Below are 20,776 nucleotides of genomic sequence, written 5' to 3' on the forward strand. Positions count from 1 at the left end.
TTTTGAAGGTTGGAGAGACAGGTGTAACCTCGTGCAAGGCATTCCACTCCCAACCAGAGTTGGCAGGAGGCAAACTTTCTTTCTGGCCTGGCCAACAAAAAACAAAACAAAACCAAAAACAAATGAGGTAAAGAAAGAAAAGAAAGCTTCAATAGAAGCTGGAATTAACAAAACTAAAGGGAGTTAATGATCCATTAACAGACAGCTCTGAGCAAAGTCTCTAGCTGGGGCGGTTGAGAAGCAACTGAAGAGGAAATGCCCACGCATGCTGGCTAACCTAGTGGCAGGCGGGGAGTGACGCATGCACAGGCGGGAGAGACTGCTACCAAAGTTCTCCGATCAGCAGCGCAGGGGCACAGACACACCTACAGCAGAGCACCCATGGGCACTACTTGAAGAAGAGCAGAAGCTACACATTGAGGTGGGGCAGTAGCCCTGGCTGACCCCATTTTACCTCTCACCACCCCAGTACAGCCCAGTTTGGCTGCTTCTTTGTCTACCGGCTAGAGTCTCTGGCTGGCTCCTCTGTGCAGTTTCTCCGCCATCTCCCAGGCCGCATTTGGGGGAGGGAAGGGTGGAAGGGAGACACTAAATCCTTAGCTACCAACAGTCTAAACCTTAGGACAGAAGGATGGGAAGGAACTTTAACTTTCATCCGAGTAGCACAACAGTATTATTCAGATCAACATGAACAAAAAGGAGGCTAATACAGCACAGCTAAGGAATCTAGTATTTTAAGAATCCAACACAGTGGAATTTACAAAAGAAAGAAGAGATTTTCTTTGCCTCAGATTCCTTGTGAAGAACCTTCTCTCTGTGGTAGATTATGGCATAACAGAATGGATCTGCCTTTCTAAACTGTGTCCTGAAAGAGACCCCAGATTTGGGTGTCCACCTCCTGACTCTTTCAAGCTGGTTTAGGCTTCTGCATTTTTGATGGATTAAGGCCTCACCTAGATTTAATCTACTCCTAGGAAGTCATAATGGAGAAAGTGTTAATAGAAAGGCTCTTAACAGTTCACATCATGATGTTTTTCTAAAAAGATATGCTCTAGTTCAAACAGGAATTATTTTGGGGAAGTTCAATTGCCAGGGTTATACTAGAGGTCAGACTAGATGAACACAATGGTCCTTTAGAATCTATGAATCTGTGGTAACAAGCGCATTTTCAGATACATCACTTGCAAGTGCAGCACTGAGCAGCAAAAATCTTTTCCTTCCTTCTCTTTCACATATGTGCCCTAACAATATTGTTAGTTGTATTATGATGTTATCGCTGTCCCTGGAGAGTCAATTTACTAAATATCACTGTTATATTAGGGAATCATGTCAGATAAGGAGGTGGTGAATTAGAGCCACACTTGCAGCATGTTTTTTTTTTTTTTTTTTTTTTTTTAATTTTAAGTAAATTCCTGAGGTTGCCTACTTTGGGAACATCTCTAGAAGGAGGCACGGAGGAGGGCGGGGGGAGCAAGAACTAAGTGAAGCAACATCTAAATATTAACTTTAAAAAAAGAAGTTAGGATCGAGGTCGGATTAAACCCACTTCCTCTGACATACCATTGCCCTATCCCCTGGAATAGCAGCAGTAGTAAGACTTTCTCCAGCATTGCTAACAGCAGTAGCACAAGTGCACGTTTATGTAGATATTTGGGAGAAGAGAAAGAATGGGTTCTGTCTATCACTGTGATACTAACTCTAGCTATGATTATAGGGTTTTGTATAATATAACTCAAACATGTGTGGGTTGTGTAACTACAGTACCAAAGTCAGAAACAGCCATATGAAAAACTCCACTGCTAATTTCTATAAAAATCTTGAGAAGCACATGTTCCTAATCTGTATAATTTTTCAATTCTTTAAAAAAAATTATTAAACCTTTCTTTGATTTATAGAAATTTCCTTAACTTACTTTCTTTTAACTCAAGTGTAAACATTCCTGTTTGTATATGGCCAACATCATCCTCAGTGGAATTCTAATGACTTCAGTGGATATCTGACATGGATGAATTTGGCCCTTAGAGTCTACTTTGCCTATAATCTATAGCAGTGACAATGTGTGTCTTGCAATACTTGATTTAAAAAAGTATTTAATAGGGTCAGCTTTTTAGACATCTTCCTGAAATGTCACTAAGTACAATCTTCTGATACGACCGTGTCAGTTTCTAAAGCAAATATCTGTAACTGTTGATATAAGTGGATCACCTATACTAAATTGTTAGCTTCTAGTTAGAATCATTCAATTTGCTTAAAATAACCTTTTAAATTTGATCTTGAGGTTATCTGGTACTTTAAAAAAATAATTAATGAAAATCCGAACCCCCCCCAAAACAACTTATTAAAATATATGTCAAATAAAAGGGGAATAAATTCAAAATTGCTTGTTCTTGTGAGAATACATGTAATTAAACACTGCTAAATTATAAGCATTTATTAAAAGTATCCCAAATATCCAAAACAAAATACTACTGATTTAAATTGTTCATTTACATAAACCGGTATAGGTTACATCAGAATCAAGTGCTTCTGTGAAAACAAGGCCTTTCCATATTTTAATATAAAGTTTCTACATCTTAATTTCTTAATGCCAACTTCACTTACCATAATCGTAACCTAAAAGCCATCAGAATATTATATCAGTATGTCTGTCAAGGAGATACAGATATTGAGACAAGGATTGGCAACAAGGACAAACTAAGAGGTCAAAAGATTTAGAGAAGACATTAAATGAAACATAATCTTGACAATTTACGGCCAGAGCCTTGTTCTCAATCAGTATTCTAATTTGTGTCAGTTCTACCGTGTTCAAAGCAGCCAAAAGTGCTAACATTGACTCAGTAACTTAATATATGAACATCTACAGACCACGGTTTCAGTCTGCCAAAATGCAAAAGCAAAACAAAGAAAGTGGTCACTACAGAATTCATTCAGATAGCCCCTCACGCAGACAGCTACACAAAGAAAACAGCTACCTTTTGGACCAGGATCAGATGTACAAAAAACTATAAGCCAGTGTCCAAACGCTGCTGGAGGTGGTCATGTTTATTGATAATGCAGCAAAGTACTTCACAATTCTCTACCTGTGCTAACAGCATTGTGGCAGTTATTTAGGTAATTCCATTGAAGATTCACAACTGATCTGCTCTCCATGAGGGATGTAGCATATGAACTTGATAAACTGTTACTTAAGTACCATATTATATTGCTAGAGTGCACTTGTAGAGTATTCTTGCATACATCAGAGGATTTGGTGGCACTAAGTGATTTGTACACATTAATACCACAAAATCCAAATCTTTGAGACCTTTGGAACCTTTGTAAAAATCCAGGAGTCACATAATCCTGGCTACCAGAGAACTGGAGCACTCCAGAGCTCCTAAACTCTGCAAGGCTAAGGTTAAGTCCCTTTGGAGCTCTGCAGGACAAACTCTCTAGCAGATCCCCAATTGTGTTGCAGAAGAGAATCAATGATGTGGGCACCGAGTTTCAGTCAACGGGACCCATATGGCACATTTCTAACCTCCTGCTAACTGGGAATTTCAATTAACCAGTTCAGAAAGTCAAAGCTGAACTGTTCTGAGTTGAGGGAAAAAACCAGGACCCAAAATTAAAAAACAAATTGAATCACATAAGAGATCAGTACCAGTTATTTATAATACAATTAGAAGATTGTTTAACATGCTGTATTAATAAAAATAACAATAGCACTCAGAGAACACTAAAAAGTCTTGGCCATATTCCAACAAAAACAATGCCTTGGATTTTGCTCACATTGTCTATAATGTCTGTAAATATTCAAAACAAGTAGAAGAGGGATAAGATATGCCTGCCCAATCTTGAAAGGTGTTAGTGTTTACTACATTGGAGAAATGATTCAAGAACAGCTCATTCTTTTGAAATATTACCCACATCATGTATCCCAAGGACTGGGGCTTCAATAGCCATCTGCTATGCATAGAACTTGCTTCAGTTTTGACCTTATTAAAATATAAAAAATTTATGAATGGCATATTTAAGTTTGGCCTACAAAGATGTTAAGAGTTGAAATGCTAAAAAGTTTGTAAGTCATTTTCCCCCTCATGCCAAAGTTCACTGGAAATTTTCTGTTAAAATATGCAATTAGGTATCTAGATAATTTAATTTTAAATTGCACTTGACATCCAAGCAACACATTTTTATGAGAGACTTTCCTGCATTATATTTTAGTAAGGATTCAATTTTAAAAAATATTTTAAGAGAACACATACATCAGAATAAGAATATTGAGATAAGATAACTGAAAAAATAGTCAAGCACTATAACAACAGAATCTAGTTAAAAGTCCTCAAAGCATTGAGGATAATGAGGAAAAATGTTGAGCCTTTTAAAATAAACTATTCAGTATTAGAAATGGATATTGCATTAATGGCTTAAATGCATCTGAAAATAGCTACTGACAGTTGTTCAAAAATGTGGTTGGAGAGAATCAGATAACACTACATCAGAATCATTTTGCTATTTTCAGAGGACTATGCCGTATTATTTTAAAAAAAAAAAAAAAAAAAAAAAAAGATAACCTTTACTCAGTTTTGCAGGAAAGGAGTACAGAGGCAGAAAACAAAAAATTCAGGTCAGAGAAATATTGTTTTTCTTCTCATTAAAGTAGCCTTTGAAACATCCATGATCAAATTTTATTAAACGAAATACTCTCCTTCCTTTTCCATTTTAGGAGATGATTTCAGTTAAATTTATAAGAAAAACAGTGCTCCGCGGGACCTAGCAGGTGACAATTCTTGCTCTATTGAAATCAATGGGGGTTTTACGAGTGATTTCAGCAGTGGCACAGTTTCACTCATTGATACTGCAAACTCTTTCTGCAGAAGCCACTCAGAGGGAGTGGTAGAGGGTGTGGTCCTTTTGCCAACAGGAAATGCTGCTACTAAGTTGTTTTACTGTACCCTCCATTGGACAGCAGAAATGTGAAGTTATGACAAAGTATAAAAATACAATAACGGTCTCTTAGCTAGAGAGAAAACAAATGTGAACAGCCTATATCATCAATGAATTCAACTGCTGAAAGTTACCTAGAACCAACTTTCCACTCCACTTGTACTGGTACAGAAGAGCAAAAGTGGGGAAAGTGGGTTTTTAGGGCTCATGTCCTGCCCAAGACCACTGTCAGAATTTCTTCCAAGTTCTATAGTAGGATTTACAAGAGCCTCTTCAATGTGAATCAGTCATTTATTGCTACGCTTTATTGATTTGTTTTTCATAGCTTCGCTGCTAAAAGGGAAGCTAAATTCAATGATTGAGGTGCCTGACAGTGGTCTCTGGCACAGGAAATGTGATCTCATCAGGATACTGAATGGAAAGCACAATGACATTTGTATTATCTCTGAAAATCAGGATTTCTTTGGCCAGTGTAGGTCAACGAGTATGACCGCAGCTCTTTTCCTCTTCATCTTCTATATTATCCTGGCTACCAGAGGTATTGGGGGATTTGTATACAAAAGTTGTGCCCAGGATTGCATCAGGACATCAAGTCTGGCTGACTTTCTGTTGAGTGCCCTGGAGAAGAACACTGACATTAGGAAGTTTTCTGCTGAAGTGAATAGCTCTCTCTCTCTCTCCACATGCTCTTACTTTTTCTGGTTCAGGGACCATTCCCCTGGCCGTCAGTAGCTTTTGTTCAGGCAGTCCACTCAGGTGTTTGAGACTGACTTTATGCACTGAGAGACGCTTCCATCCAACAAAGACGTTTGTCCTCTGGATGCTATCTTATCCTCATCAATTCAAATAGACTGTGGTTACGTTAGAGAAAAACATGCAAGACAGTAATTTTACTGGAGACAGTCTTGCTCCTTGAAGTTGATGTGACTTCTTCTGTTGTTGTTTGACCAGACTCCTTGGACGGGGGCATCTCTGGAGCAAGCTATCCACCCTCTGAGGCTGATGTTGCATTTTAGGACAGTTGCACTGTCCCCTCAAGTGGCCTCTCTCTAAAGTAACCTATTTTTCCTTCTGTCCACCAGGTCAGGAAATATTTTACATCTTCCTGGACTTTTATGTGAACATTCAATGAAGCATTCCCTTTCATTTGAAAAGAATGAACCTCTGAAAGGTCCTTATTCTCCAACATGCCCCACATGAAGACTTCATTAAATTATAGCACTATCCCCTAAGAAGAACATATTTCCGTAACAGATTTACTGTTGGATTTCACATCGGTAATCATTATCCATAGGTTTAAGGCATGTTGGTTGCTCTATTTCATATTGATAATTATCCTTATTGTCCTTGAAGGGCTGATGTGGTCAGCTCATTTGAAGACTGCAAAGATGCAGAAAGGTTTTTAACATGACACATTTATTTTCATGGATGTTGTTGGTAAAAAAAAAAAAAAATTAAATTCTAAATCCCTGTCCTCCAATGATCAAGCACAGCAGCTAACCAACTTTTTCTACAAACATTTTAAAATAAAATTTGAACAAGCACAGCATACCAAATTATCCTGTACTATTATAGTCAGCAGTCTCAGAGAAGACAAAAAGCAAGCATAACTAGCCAATTATAAGTTAGTGGTGCATAAATAAATAGATTTCAAATAAAAAAAATCAAAAATTTATTAAAAACATCAATTCTAGATTTTCATAAAAAAGAAATAAATTATGTATTTTACTCAGTCAGGGATACGATATAGTGGAGGGTTTCTGTTTCTTTTAAACTCAAAATCCTTACCTAAATCCAAAGCTTAAATCATACATATTTATTAAGATGTTATTTCTAGAAGATACTTTTAACCTAATCAAAAACTTTCCTCACTTGTTTTCAAGTTAAATTGACGTAAATTGCAATAAAAGCTCAAGTTTTCGTGAGTTCCTCTTAATAATCTAGACAGCACATCTTGAGTTTAACAGACATAGCTGATGACTTGACTAAGAATTCTTATATGCTACTTTTAAAGTGTTAACACATAGTAATCATAATTCATTTGTTGTAGTATTTAAGAATCAGACTTTGTTTTTTAAATAAAAAGAACATTTATAACTAGAAGGATGTTGAAAAATTTGAGGGGGCTCAGACAAGAGCCACGAGAATGATTACAGGATTAAAAAACCTGCCTTACAGTGATAGACTCAGGGAGCTAAAATTTAGCTTAATAGAGAAATGTTTAAGGTATGACTTGATTACAGTCTATAAGTATATACAAGGGGGAGCTCTTCAATCTAGCAAAGAAAAATATAACACAATCCAATGACTGGAAGCAGAAGGTAGACAAATTCAGATCAGAAATGAAGAGAAAATTATTAATAGTGAACATTAGAACAATTTACCAAGGGTTGTAGTGGATTCTAGATCACTGACAATTTTTAAATCAAGATTGGATGATTTGCTAAATGATATGCTCTAGGAATTATTTTGGGGATGTTCTAAGGTCTGTGTTATACAGGAGTTTAGACTATATGATCACAATTGTCCCTTCTAACCTTGAAATTTATGAATACATAACATTGCTAATTGCAACTGGGTTATTTTTATATTGCTAGAGGCACACAGCACTTTATTCTTGCACCAGAGTGGATAAAAAAAATGATTTAAAAAAATATATCCAATTTTTCATTTTAAATTAAATTAAATATAGGTTATTTTTTAAAAAAAATAAACTCATTTAAAATTAAATTGATTACCTATGTTAAGCCCAAAACTTATTACACTCTATTAAAATAATTTAAATTAAATACAAAAAATAATATTAAACCATACATTTGCTGCCCAAGTTTTAAAGAAAGTCAAACCACTAAACTCTTAGAAGCACCTGGAACCAAAGGTTGCTGAAGTGCTAAACCAGCTTTTGATAGCAGTAGCCTCTTCTGCAAGTGCAGAGAGAATATTTTAATTTATTTTATTCAATTAGTTCAGTTCAAGGTTAAGATACCAGTTGGGAGTTGAAAAAGCAAGAAATCTAGTCTTCCTCTTCCAATCGATGAACTATGCATAAGCGGAAGACAGCTATTAGTGCTCAAATCTTGGATCGGATGACTAGAAACACTCAGTTCATAAGAAACGTGAATGATCTGACCCAGTATGACCAATGTCTAGCCCAGCATCCTTTCTTCTGACAACAGATGCTGCCAGATGCTTCACAGGAATGATCAGAACAAGTCAATTTGAGTGATCCATCTCCTGTCATCCAGTCCCAGCTTCTGGGAGTCAGAAGTTTAGGGACACACCCAAAGCATGAGGTTGCATCCCTGGCCATCTTGGCTAATAGCCACTGATGGACTTATAAGAACCTTATCTAATTATTTTTTTGAACCTAGATATGCTTTTGGTTCTCACAACATCCACGGCAATGAGTTGCACAGGTTGACTGTGCACTGTGTGAAGAAATACCGCCTTATGTTTGTTTTAAATCTGCTATTAATGTCATTGGGTGACCCTTGGTTCTTGTGTTATTTACCCCTTCACATAACACTTCCTTATTCACTTTCTTCACATCGAATGATTTTATAGCTCTCTATCATATCCCCTTAGTCATCTCTGTTCCAAGATGAATGATAGCAGTCGGTTTAATCCCCTCATATGGAAGTTGTTCCATATGCCTAATAATTTATGTTGCCCTTCTCTGTATTTTTTTCCCATTTTAATATATCTTTTTTGAGATGAGGCAACCAGAACTGCACGCAGTAGTCAAGATGTGGATGTGCTATGGATTTATATAGTGGTATTATGATATCTACTGTCTTATTATCTATCACTTTCCTAATGGTTCCTAACAGTTAGCATTTTAGACTGCTGCTGCACACTGAGCAGATGTTTTCAGAGAACTATCCTCAGTGACTCCAAGATCTCTTTCTTGAGTGGCAACAGCTAATTTAGATTCCATCATATTGAATGTATAGGTGGGATTCTGTTTTCTAATGTGCGTTACTTTGCATTTATCAACATTGAATTTCATCTGCCATTGTGTTGCCCAGTCATCCAGTTTAGTGAGATCCCTGCATAACTCTTTGCAGTCAGCTTGGGACTTAACTATCTTGAATAATTTTGTATCTGCCAATTTTGCAACCTCCCTGTTTACCCGCTTTCCAGATTATTTATGAATATGTTGAACAGCACTAGTCCCCTGGGGGACTCTGCTATATACCGCTCTCCACTGTGAAAACTGAATATTCATTCCTATGCTTTGTTTCCTATCTTTTAACCAGTTACTGATCCAGGAGAGGACCTTCCTTCTTATCCCATGACTGCCTACTTTGCTTAAGTGCCTTTAGTGAGGGACCTTGTCAAAGGCTTTCTGAAACTCCAAGTATGCTATATGCACTGGATCACCCTTGTCCACATGTTTGTTAACCATCTCAAAAGAATTCTAGTAGCTTGATGAGGCATGATTTCCCTTTATAAAAGCCAAGTTGACTATTCCCCCAATAAATCATGTTTATCAGTAAGTCTGATAATTTTGTTCTTTATTATAGTTTCAACCAGTTTGCCTGGTATTGAAGTTAGGCTTACCAGCCTGTAATTGCCAGGATTGCCTCTAGAGCCATTTTAAAAGTTTTTGCTACATTAACTATTTGCCAGTCATCTGATACAGAGATTTATTTAAGTGATAGGCTATATACCATAGATAGTAGTTCTGCAATTTCATATTTGAGTTCCTTCAGAACTAGTGTGTGTGAATACCATCTGGTCCTGGTGACTTATTCGTGTTTATCAGTTCATTCCAAAACCACCTCTGTTGACACCTCAATCTGGGACAGTTCCTCACATCTGTCACCAAAAAGAATAGCTCAGGAATGGGAATCCCCCTCACATCCTCTGCAGTGCAGACTGATGCAAAGAATTTTGCTTCTCCACAACTATCTTGTCTTCCTTGAGTGGTCCTATAGCACCTCAATTGTCCAGTGGCCCCACTGACTGGCAGATTTCCTGTTTCTAATGTCAGTAAACTGAACTAGCAGCACAAAAACTAACGACAGATATTGCCATTGTTTAAAAAATCAATTTTAAATGCAAAGCAGGTTTTGATAAAAAACTTACATTAGGGAAAAAGTATCTGGCACATTTAAGGTAATTTTATTTAACCAATAAAGCAACTAAATACTGTTTTAGCATTTAATTGATTTTTTAAATTTCCATCCAAATGTCTGAGCTGCAGCACTTTTAAACATCCTGCACTTGGAGCACAGCTTGAATGAAATGGTCAATACGACAAGTTGCTACAAAGCTTTGTTCCTTTAAGTGTGTTGTTGTGACTTCACATGTACAGACAGAATTTTTTGCTGTCTGTCACTGCCTTTGCTGCCACCAACAGACAAGCAGCAAAACCATTTCCATCCACAAGGGGACGGAGGGGCGTAAACTTTCATTCACCCTTCCCTTTCCTCTACTCAAGTGGGAGAATCACTTGCTGTTTGAATTACTCACTAATGGCAGTTTGGTAGACAGAGTATTAGGTTGAACAGATTCTGAATGTGAATTAGATAGTAAAGCTACCTGAGACTGAACAGGAACAAGTTATGGACATTTTTTTAAAACAGGTATCACTAAGAAACCAGCGTCATGGAAGGGCTATTGAAAGATTTTAAAAAAGTGTCACGTTTTCTCTTCACACTAGATTTAAAAAATGTAACGCTAAGACAGACAGAGAAAGTATAGAAGAGGGAATGATTCAAACCACAGGCTCTGAATGCCTTCCAAAGCTTACTGCTCCCAGTCACTTCTTCAGTCATTTGTGCCAAGTTCTTCCACCTTTGCACTTTGCCTGCACAACTGTCCTCAGTCTTGCTTTGCTGAGGTGAATCCTCTACTCCCACTTGGTTTGTGCATTTCCAAATTTCATAACTAAGTTCAGTCTAAAGCATGCTTATCACACCTTACTATCTGATCCCCAAAGTCCAGCCCTGTTTCTTTAGAGACAGGCAAACAATGCTGTCCACCTCGGAGTTCTTCCCGTGCCTGGACTGGAACTCTAGGCTACAGCTTGACAACTGTGCTTTCTTCCATCTGTAATGAATCTGTTCATTTCAGATACATTATCTATTAAAAACCTTAAGCAATAGTAACCAGGACAAGACACCAAGTAGAGCCATGATTTAGCATATGCTTCCGTGCTTTGCTGGATCAGGGCCTGCATGAGGAGCTGCTGGCGAAGGTACAGCCAAAAATGGAAAGGCAAGAAGAAACTCATCTGGGTTGAGGATTCTCCCTCCTATTGTGTAAGCATTTTTAATGGGAGTTGGTGACTAGGGATGAGAAAATGTGGTCACCGCCATATCCATGTGGTAAGTTCTTATCCGGCTTGCTGGAGGAAAGGGTTCCTTGCCCCCTTTAGGAGGTCCTACCTCCTATCATGGGTAGTGGAGGGGATGGAGGAAGTTTACAGGGATAGAGCAGGTAAGAAGAGAGCTGGAAGCAGCTGGGACAGGTCAGGGGGAGAGCACGGGGCATAGGTATTTTATAGCTTGATAGATTCTAAGGGCTGTGCAGTCCTCAAAAAATCCATTTACCTGGATCAGGCTGCAGCTGTCCAGTGCAGGTTCTTGGTTCGGAAGGGATATTGTTACTGGATAAAATGGAATGGATAAGGATTTGAAAGAAAGCATCCCTTAAGGGAGCTGAATAATGGGAGGTTGGACCTCCTATAGGTTTCCTTTTATATACCCCTTTCACCTCAGGTGAGGGGAGGGCACTGGGTTCCCAGCGGCAGGATGTCTGAGACCAAGTTGGGGATTATGTGGAAATGATAAAGGAAAGGATGAGGACAACCTGCACTGTACAAATTTATTGCTAGGTATTCCCAGATATCTTACTTGACTAAAGCTGTGGCCTAATAAACCACTTCCATTGCCTCCCATCTTTCCTTCCTGCATGGCTGGACAAGGTGGACTTGGAGGGTGGGGATGGGAGGAGATGGTTTACTTGTGGTCCCACAGGTCTGTACTGTTTACTCATTAAAATCTATATGAATAATTTGGATTGCCATAACCCAGTTAGATGACTTGCTCTTTCAGGCATTTTACAGTTACACCGTAACAGGTTTGGTAACAGAACAATTTAAAGAAAAATCCACAAAAAATTCTCTCTTTGAACAAGAGTTTCAAAAGAGCATTTTGCCAACTCGTCCACAGACCATCGTTATGGGCAGGATTATGCAAGGGGGCAAGTACCCTAAATTCCCGCTGGTGACAATGGGAGCAGTTGACACCTGGCAGTGTAGGGCTCTTTTGTCATGCTACAGCAGGAAATGTGATGAGATTGGACATGACACTCTGCAAGATGAGTTTCCTAAAATATTAAAATATAATGCAATTCTCCACTCCCTGTGGGTACATGTAATTACAGGTCTTTTATGAGCAATCATCTCTTATGTGCATTCATTGCAGATAAGTGACTGTTGAACATTTAAATTTGTTCCGTGGTATTTTATTCTCCATGTGTCTCCATGTTACAAGACAGTTTTCTCTCTTGACAGAGTTACCTGCCCGTTTTACAGTTCTGTCTTTAAATATTCTTGCATTTATGCCACTTAAATACTTTAAAAGGCAAACTTTTATCATTAAGCTATTGCACTTGAATCTTTTATTTTCTGGAGGGGTTTGTTGGTTTGTTTTAAAAACTTCCTTGCAAAATCTCTGTGCAGCGATATAAAACAAAACAAAAAACAAAAAATATATAGGCCCATAGACACAAAAAGAATACAGACCAACAGAAAGGGGACTAAATATTTGCTCAAGGTAGCTTTGTGATGAGTTAACATCAAAAGGTTTAAGGGATCTATTTAGGCATTCTGAGGTTTGTCTGTTTAGGGCACATAGTATTGCAGTGCTTTCCATCTTCAAAGTGTTTTAACAATGATGAATTGATTCTTCACATCCTTGAGAAATAATTAAGCGTTATTATCCTCCCCCGCCCTTTTCTTCACCCCCCAGATAAGGAAGCCGATGCTGAGAGTTTAAGTGATGTGCCCAAGGCCACAGAGGGAGTCTTGTCAGATCTAGAAATACAGCTCTGGGCTCAGACTCCCAATCTGTGCCATGCCTCAAATCCCTACAACCGTCTCTTCAAAGATCCGTTATCCTTCATCCTCCGGAGCAGGTCTACAACTTTCGATCTCTCTATATATTATGACCTAGGCCAGGTAGACCCACCCCAACAAACTTGTAACTAAACCTTCCCCCGGCCTCTGATTTCTGTCTCTCTATGCCCCAAGCCACCTCCTCAGCTCACATGCTAACACCACCATCTAGCCTAGTTGACCTCACAAAAGAGGCTCAGTACAATTCTAAACTCACTGCTAGATCCTCTGTAGTTCAGCTAGTGGGCATCCCATTAAATAGCTTAGGTTACCACTAGCTCTACACACAAACTAAATCACACACTAGCTCCCAGCAGACGACTCAGCAGATGGAGAGGACAAGCAACTCACCATTTTCCACGTTTAGACTAGCATGGAAAATTCTACCCCAGTTCAAGAAGGTTTAGGGGTTAGAATAGAAGCTGGAATTAATTCACACTTGACTAGACTGGATGCTACCAAGTGCCTACTATAAAGCACAGGGTTACAAGTACATATGAACTCTAGGAAGCTATTGTGACAAAGACAGACCACAATTCCAGAGGAAGTAAAAACTGAAGGCTCAAATCTCTAATTTGCAAGATTTCTTCAGATACTAAATTTCCAAGAAAAGGAACAGGTCAATCTCTAAGGCCATGTCTATATTGATGGTGGCAAATTCGCCGCCGCCAGATCGATCTTTCTGGATTGATTGAGCGGTCAATATAGACCCACGCAATCGATCAGGAAGTCGACTGAGTAAATCCACTCCCTCAAGAAGCGGAGTGCAGTGTAGACAGCACGCAGAAGGGAAACAGAGCAGTCGACGCGAGTTACGCAAACTACTCTGTGTAGTTTGCGTAACTCCCATTGACTGCCGCCGAATCACAAGGTAAGTGTAGACCAGCCCTAAAGGTGTAGCAGTTTATTTCAGGGAAACAGCCCAATGTTCACATGAGAGACTAACCTCAACTATTTGAAATTCTTTGGTGTATAAAATTGTGTTGGAACTCATGGAAACATGCTCCCTGGCAGCAACCAGTATTTCAGGTGTTGGAATGAAACTAGAAATGAAAAGAAGAAAGGTGAACCAGATTTTACTGTATTTCAGCAAAGATTCAGTCAAAGGGACTGAGGGGGTATGGATTAGTTCTTATTGTAGCCAAGCCAGCTGAATTTATCCTTAATTATTAAGAAAGTGCTTTCTGCAAAGTGCTGATCACCTTCAATTTCCACTGATTTCAGTGAGAGTTCAGGGTGCTCAGTACTTTGCAGAATCAAGAACAGACCAATGCCATTAATGTCTCAGCATACGAGTTCTTTGAACGACATGACATATTATCCTGTATAATCAAAATACGGAAGATTTATTTTTCCACAGAGCAGTGGCTCATAGTAATGCAACAGTCTGAAGAAGCAACATGGCAGAAACCATGCAAAGCAAAATGAGAAATGCATCTTTGCGACAAAGAAAAGATGATTCCAAATTATTTTTTTAAAATCTTTAATAGTTAATGGATGCATCTAAAACCAAAAAATATCACATACCCAAGATGCTTTCCTTTCAAAGCCAAAGAGCAATAACTAAAATAAATTAAACAAAAGAAAAAAACCTGTTACCATTCCAAAAATCAAGAAAGATCCTCCCCTTTCTCTGAAAAAGGTAAAATATGCCATTTCTCACAGGTTATCAAAGAACATGGTAATTAATTCAGAATAGAAGTAAAATGAAAACAAGTAGCGAGTACATTTGAATATGATTTTGCTAGGGAAGGGTTTTCACAGCACAAAGCTATAGGACCTTTTTATTACTGTACAATTTTTACACAACAATTAAGGACCAGATCCTGATTCTGTTTTCCTTCAGTGGCACAGTTTTTTCAGTTAGGCACTGCAGGTTCGGACACTCTGGGCCAGATTTGTCAAACTAACTTTTAGATACCTAAATACCTTTACAAATCTGGTCCTTAATGCCTAACTACTGCTAAAATAAAAACTACGGCTAATGAAACACCATGAAGGTAACCATTGATGTTAGAATTAGAATTATATAAACATAAGAGGGGAAGGACCTTGAGAGATCATCTACTCCAGTTCCCTGCACTTGCCCCATGCAGAATCAAGATTATCTAGACCACCCCTGACAGGTGTAACCTGTAACCTGCTCTTAGAAATTTCCATTGAAGGAGATTCCACAACCTGCCTAGGCAATTTATTGCAGTACCTAACCACACTGACAGTCTCCTAATGTCCAACCTAAACGGCCCTTGCTGCCATTTAAGCCCATTGCTTCTTGTCCTGTCCTCAGAAGTTAAGGAGAACAATTTTTCTCCCTCTTCCTTGTAACAACCTTTTATGTACTTGAGAACTTATGTCCCATCTCAGTCTTCTCTTCTCCAGACTAAACAAACCCAGTTTTTTCCAGTCTCATAGGTCATGTTTTCTAGACTTTTAATCATTTTTTGCTCTTCTTTGGACTTTCTCCAATTTGTCCACATCTTTCCTGAAATGTGGCGTTCAAAACTGGACACAATACTCCAGTTGAGGCCTAATCAGTGCAGAGTAGAGCTGAAGAATTATTTCTCGTGTTTTGCTTACAACACTCCTGCTAATACATCCCAGAAAGATTGCTTTTTTTTCTTCTTCCAAGTGTTACACTGTTGTCATAATTTGCTTGTGAGCCACTATGACCCCCAGATCCCTTTCTGCAGTACTCTTTTATAGAGCATCATTTCCCATTTTGTGTGTGTGCACAACTGATTGTTCCTTTCTAAGTGGGATACTTTGCATTTGTCTTTATTAAATTTCATCCTAATTTACTTCAAACCATTTCTCCAATTTGTCCAGATCATTTTGGATTTTAATCCTATCCTGCAAAGCACTTGCAACACCTCCCAACTTGGTCTTGTCCGCAAACTTTATAAGTGTACTCCTCCATGCCATTATTGAAATCATTGATGAAGATATTGAAAAGAACTGGACCCAGAACTGATCCCTGTGGGATGCCACTCAATATGCCCTTTCAACATGACTGTGAAGCATGGATACCTACTCTCTGGAATCGGTTTTCCAACCAATTATGCGCCCACCTTACAGTAGCACCACTGAGGTTGTATTTCCCCAGTTTGTTTATGAAGCCATGCGAGACAGTATCAAAAGCCTTACTAAAGTCACTATATACCACATCTACTACTTCCTTCCATCCACAAGGCTTCTTACCCTGTCAAAGAAAGCCATCAGGTAGGTTTGACAGTATTTATTCCTGACAAATCTGTTGTTGTTGCTGACTGTTACTTATCACCTTATCTTCTAGGTGTTTGCAAACTGATTGCTTAAATTATTTGCTTCATTATCTTTCCTGTTACCAAAGTTAAGATGACTGGTCTAATTCCCTGGGCTGTCCTTATTCCCTTTTTTATAGATGGGCACTGTATTTGCCCTTTTCCAGTCCTCTGGAATCCCTCCCATCTTCCATGACTTTCTGAAGATAATCACTAATGGCTCAGATATCGCCTCTGTCAGCTCCTGGAGTATTCTAGGACGTGTTTCATCAGGCCCTCGTGACTTGAAAACATTTAACTTGTGTAAGTAATTTTTAACTTGTTTCCCCCCCTTATTTTAGCCTCATATCCTACCTCATTTTCACTGGCATTCACTATATTAGACGTCCAATTGCTAACCAACCTTTCTGGTAAAAACTGAAACAAAAAAGTCATTTAGCACTTCTGCCATTTCCACATTTTCTGTTATTGTTTTTCCCCCTCTTCATTGAGTAACAGGCCTACCCTATCTTTGATATTCCTCTTGCTTCTTGCAGTAACATGTATCAGTGCATTTAAGGTAACTACATTTTGCAAAACATCATGAAAAAGTAAAAGCCATTTGATGTGTTCAACCGCACTTGTGTATTTTTTTAATGTTTGTGAAATATTTTGAAAATAAAAAGGTCTCTTACCTAGTATGGATTAGTAGCCTACAAAATGTTCATGCATCTGACGAAGTGGGTTTCTGGCCATGAAACTTATGCCCAAATAAATTTATTAGTCTGTATGGTGCCACAGGACTCTTGTTGTTTTGCTAGATACCATGGCTGCTCCTTGGAAATCAAACCATCAACTGACCAACTAGTGTATGTCACATTATGACTCTGGACTGATTTTCTTTACTAATTTAGAAGGCAAGTCAGTGTCTTGGGCCACAGAATAAATGCTCCAATCTGCTTTGTGCAGCATCAAGCACACTGGAACAACAAACATAACCAGTGATTTGTAAGGAGAATATTAACAGAGCCTTACAGCTATGCTATGTATCAAATACAGGTCCACATTTCAACTCCATGTCAGGTTAAGACCCTTACTAGAACAATCAATAAAACACATGTTCCATCGGTAACTTGATGATTTAGTGTTACTAACAATCCAGGTACCATATCATTTCTGGAACAGCGATCCATATGAACAGATTACCAAAAGGGAGATTTACCATAAATTGTTTCAACGAGGACTTTTGGAACCACAGTTAAGTGATTTACAACCCAGATAATTTTTCTTAAGGGCAGGATTCCCCAGGGCATAGGAAACCGCTCTTTAGAAAAATCTCCATTTCAAAATCCTGCATACTCTGTTTTCTTGTTTCATAAGGAGAAACCATCGTTTTAATGGCTGATAATACTGGTTTAAATCTGTGACATACTAGTATTATACCAACTAACCAAAGCTCCATTTATCCAAAGAAAGCTTATTCAAGAGCTGCCTGACATCCTGGTATTCCCAGTTAATGACTCATGTCACCTTACCTTTAGAAATAAGGCACAGCATAAGCACGTCTGCATCTGCCTCCATCTCCTGCCTGAGCACATCATTTCCGTGGCTTAACAAGCCTTCAAGATTCTCCTGGTTCCCACGTTGAAAGTTTATTATCTCAAGTCTGCTAATAAACAAATAAATAGAACTATCAGTTCCTACTTTCCATCCCGCAAAACAAAAACTGCGATGTTCTGAGGACACCGGACGTAATGGGAAGCAAAAGAAAAAGGTGAAACTACATGCATGCAATATGAAAAGGCAGCAGGCCTTTCGCTATTTAACCATAGCAACTGCAACAAATCCATGACAGATTGGAAGGGATTTTCTTATTCTATGGAGGATGCTAAATGAGGCTTTTTAAATGGTATCCTCCGTTAAGATAATTATGGGAAAACACATTCAACTTTACATGAATGCTACAGATGTATTAACAGTTTAGCTGGCAGCACAATTTGCTACAGTGCGAAGGACATGGATTCAGAATCAAATACAGGATTTCTTTTTTCCCCAAAGCCAGAGGAGACACAAAGGAACGACATCTTCTGCAGAAGGCAAACAGAAATCATTCTGTGATCCTTCACTGAGTTTGCCCATCCTGTGAAGTGAACAAGGACGATGAACAGAATCAGGTAATTAAAAATGGAAACAACTGCATCCTCAAATGACAGAATGTCCGTACTAGACCGGCATGAGCTCAGGATGGGCATTCGGTTTTTCTTCTAATTTATACTAACCATGAAAAAAGTGTCAGAAAGTGACTGGTCAACATGATGACGTAAGTCACAAACAGGCATGTGGCACATCTTTTTAACAACAATTCACAAAACAATCGACCAGGAGAAAGTCTGCTGCCATTTTGGGTTTTGTTTGACAGCAGAATAAAGAGGGATTCATTATCCTGACCCAGGATATCAAGGTTGACAATGTCTAGAGGGCGAGTACAGCAAACGGGAAGCAAGAGCCTATGCTCACAGACCAAAATATGCCCTGCTTCAAATCAGACAAAAACAGTCAGTTTTCGATACACACACTTTGCACAGGCAGAGAAAGCAAAGAGGAAAGAAAAGGAGAAGAGTACAGAGCATAAAAATATTTTTATTGATAAATTTAGGATGAACTTTTAGCAGATCTTATCTACAATCAAACAGTAGATCATTTCAGAAACCTACTTCAGTGAAATGTAATTAAACCTTTAATACTTGGTGGTAATCTGCAAAAAAAAAAAAAAAAGACATCTAAATTTAAAAAGAATAATGATAAATTTAAGGTAAACATGCAGGAGGGTCTCCTTTGTGGGTGCAATTTGTATCTACATACTTGAGACCCTCAGTGAATCGCAGAAATAAATCTGACTATGACTGTTGCTCCTCTCACTACCTGACAGGGAGTGCAAATAAGCTGGGGGTACAAGCAATTAATTTTGCAGGCATAAATCACATCCACCACCAGACTGAAAAAAAAGCAGCTTATTAAAAATACACTCATTTTTCTGGAAGGAATTCTATCTAGACATGAAATCAGAAAACAAACTATGCAGGGAACTTTCACTTTCCCTCCGCTTTATTACTAAATGCATTTGTAAGAGAAAAGGATTTTTATTCCATCTGCGCTTTTCTGCCCCTGCTGCTGATTTCTTACCTGAAATCATAATGTTCTGTTTTCACATAAGCTATCTGAGATGTCACAGAGGAGCACACTACGTCATCACTAATTGAGGATTAGAACTTTAAGTGGGAATATGCAGAAGCAGAAAGACTCCTATAGAAACAAAGATCTCACAAGCCTCAGCTCAAACTGCTTGTATAATTTGCTTTAACTCCATTCTGTCAAAGATCCTAAACTTAATCCCTCATTTGTCTGCTTCTCTCAACCATTCTTTGCTTTTTTCTATGCCACACATTGCACATGGAAAACCCTCTGTGCTGAAAAACCACTATCCTGTCCTTCAAATCCCATCTCAAGGCCCACTTCTGCCATGATTCCTACACAAAGTAAGTCAGTTCACAACAATGGGGCAGATATTGATACAGTTTTTAAAATGTTGTGTTTTGATTTTTACAGTTTTATTCTTCTCCTCCACTATTTGAATCTTGCTTGTATTTTTAGACGGTAAACTCTTCTGAGCATGGTCTATGCCCTCCTGTACTCATTGCGAGTATTTAGCATGTTATGTGCATTACTGTGCTACAAACAGCAATAGTTGCATACAAATAAATTCTAACCAGCCACAAGCACTGCTTTTCGAAAAGTTAACAGTGGGTAACAATTTGACTAATATTATGTAATTCTTTTAACATTTTATAGCAACAAGCTGGGACTGGATGACAGGGATGGATCACTCAATACTGCCCTGTTCTGTTCATTAAGCATCTGTCATTGGCCACTGTTGGAAGATAGGTACTGGGCTAGATGGAGCATTGGTCTGACCCAATATGGCTATTCTTATGTAAACATAACATTTCCCCTGCTCTTGCTGATTATGGGCCAATTATGAAACCAAGAAATAGAACTAACAGGTACAAATCTACAATTCAGGACCCAGGCAGTGATTTACCACGTTTGGGATCTCTCTAGTTTTGCTATACTGTATTTAGTAGAACCCCAGAGTGAAACTCCAGAGTTACAAACTGACCAATCAACCACATCCCTCATTGGGAACCGGAACTACACAATCAGGCAGCAGGAGAGACACAAAAGCAAATACAGTACAATACTGTGTTAAACGTAAACTACTAAAAAAATAAAGTTTAAAAAAGATTTGACAAGGTAAGGAAACTATTTTTGTGCTTGTTTCATTTAAAATGGTTAAATGCAGCATTTTTCTTCTGTATAGTGAAGTTTCAAAGCTGTATTAAGTCCCTGTTCAGTTGTAAAGAACAACCATAACATTTTGTTCAGAGTTATGAACATTTCATTTACTCCATTCCCGTGGCAT

At 38.4% G+C, this 20,776-nt stretch overlaps 1 long non-coding RNA gene across 1 annotated transcript; it reads left to right on the forward strand.

The window, feature by feature from the left end:
* Positions 1 to 16,588: 16,588 nt before the first annotated feature.
* On the forward strand, positions 16,589 to 20,173 carry LOC137151929 (uncharacterized). The gene is made up of 4 exons (XR_010919411.1): positions 16,589 to 16,620; positions 16,816 to 16,876; positions 19,804 to 19,832; positions 20,146 to 20,173. It is a non-coding gene; the product is annotated as an uncharacterized lncRNA (long non-coding RNA).
* The last annotated feature ends 603 nt before the right edge of the window (positions 20,174 to 20,776 follow it).

This window comes from Emydura macquarii, unplaced genomic scaffold (genome assembly GCF_026122565.2).
Source record: "Emydura macquarii macquarii isolate MOO-44397 ecotype Brisbane River unplaced genomic scaffold, CSIRO-AGI_Emac_v2 contig_1119, whole genome shotgun sequence".
NCBI lineage: Eukaryota > Metazoa > Chordata > Testudines > Chelidae > Emydura > Emydura macquarii.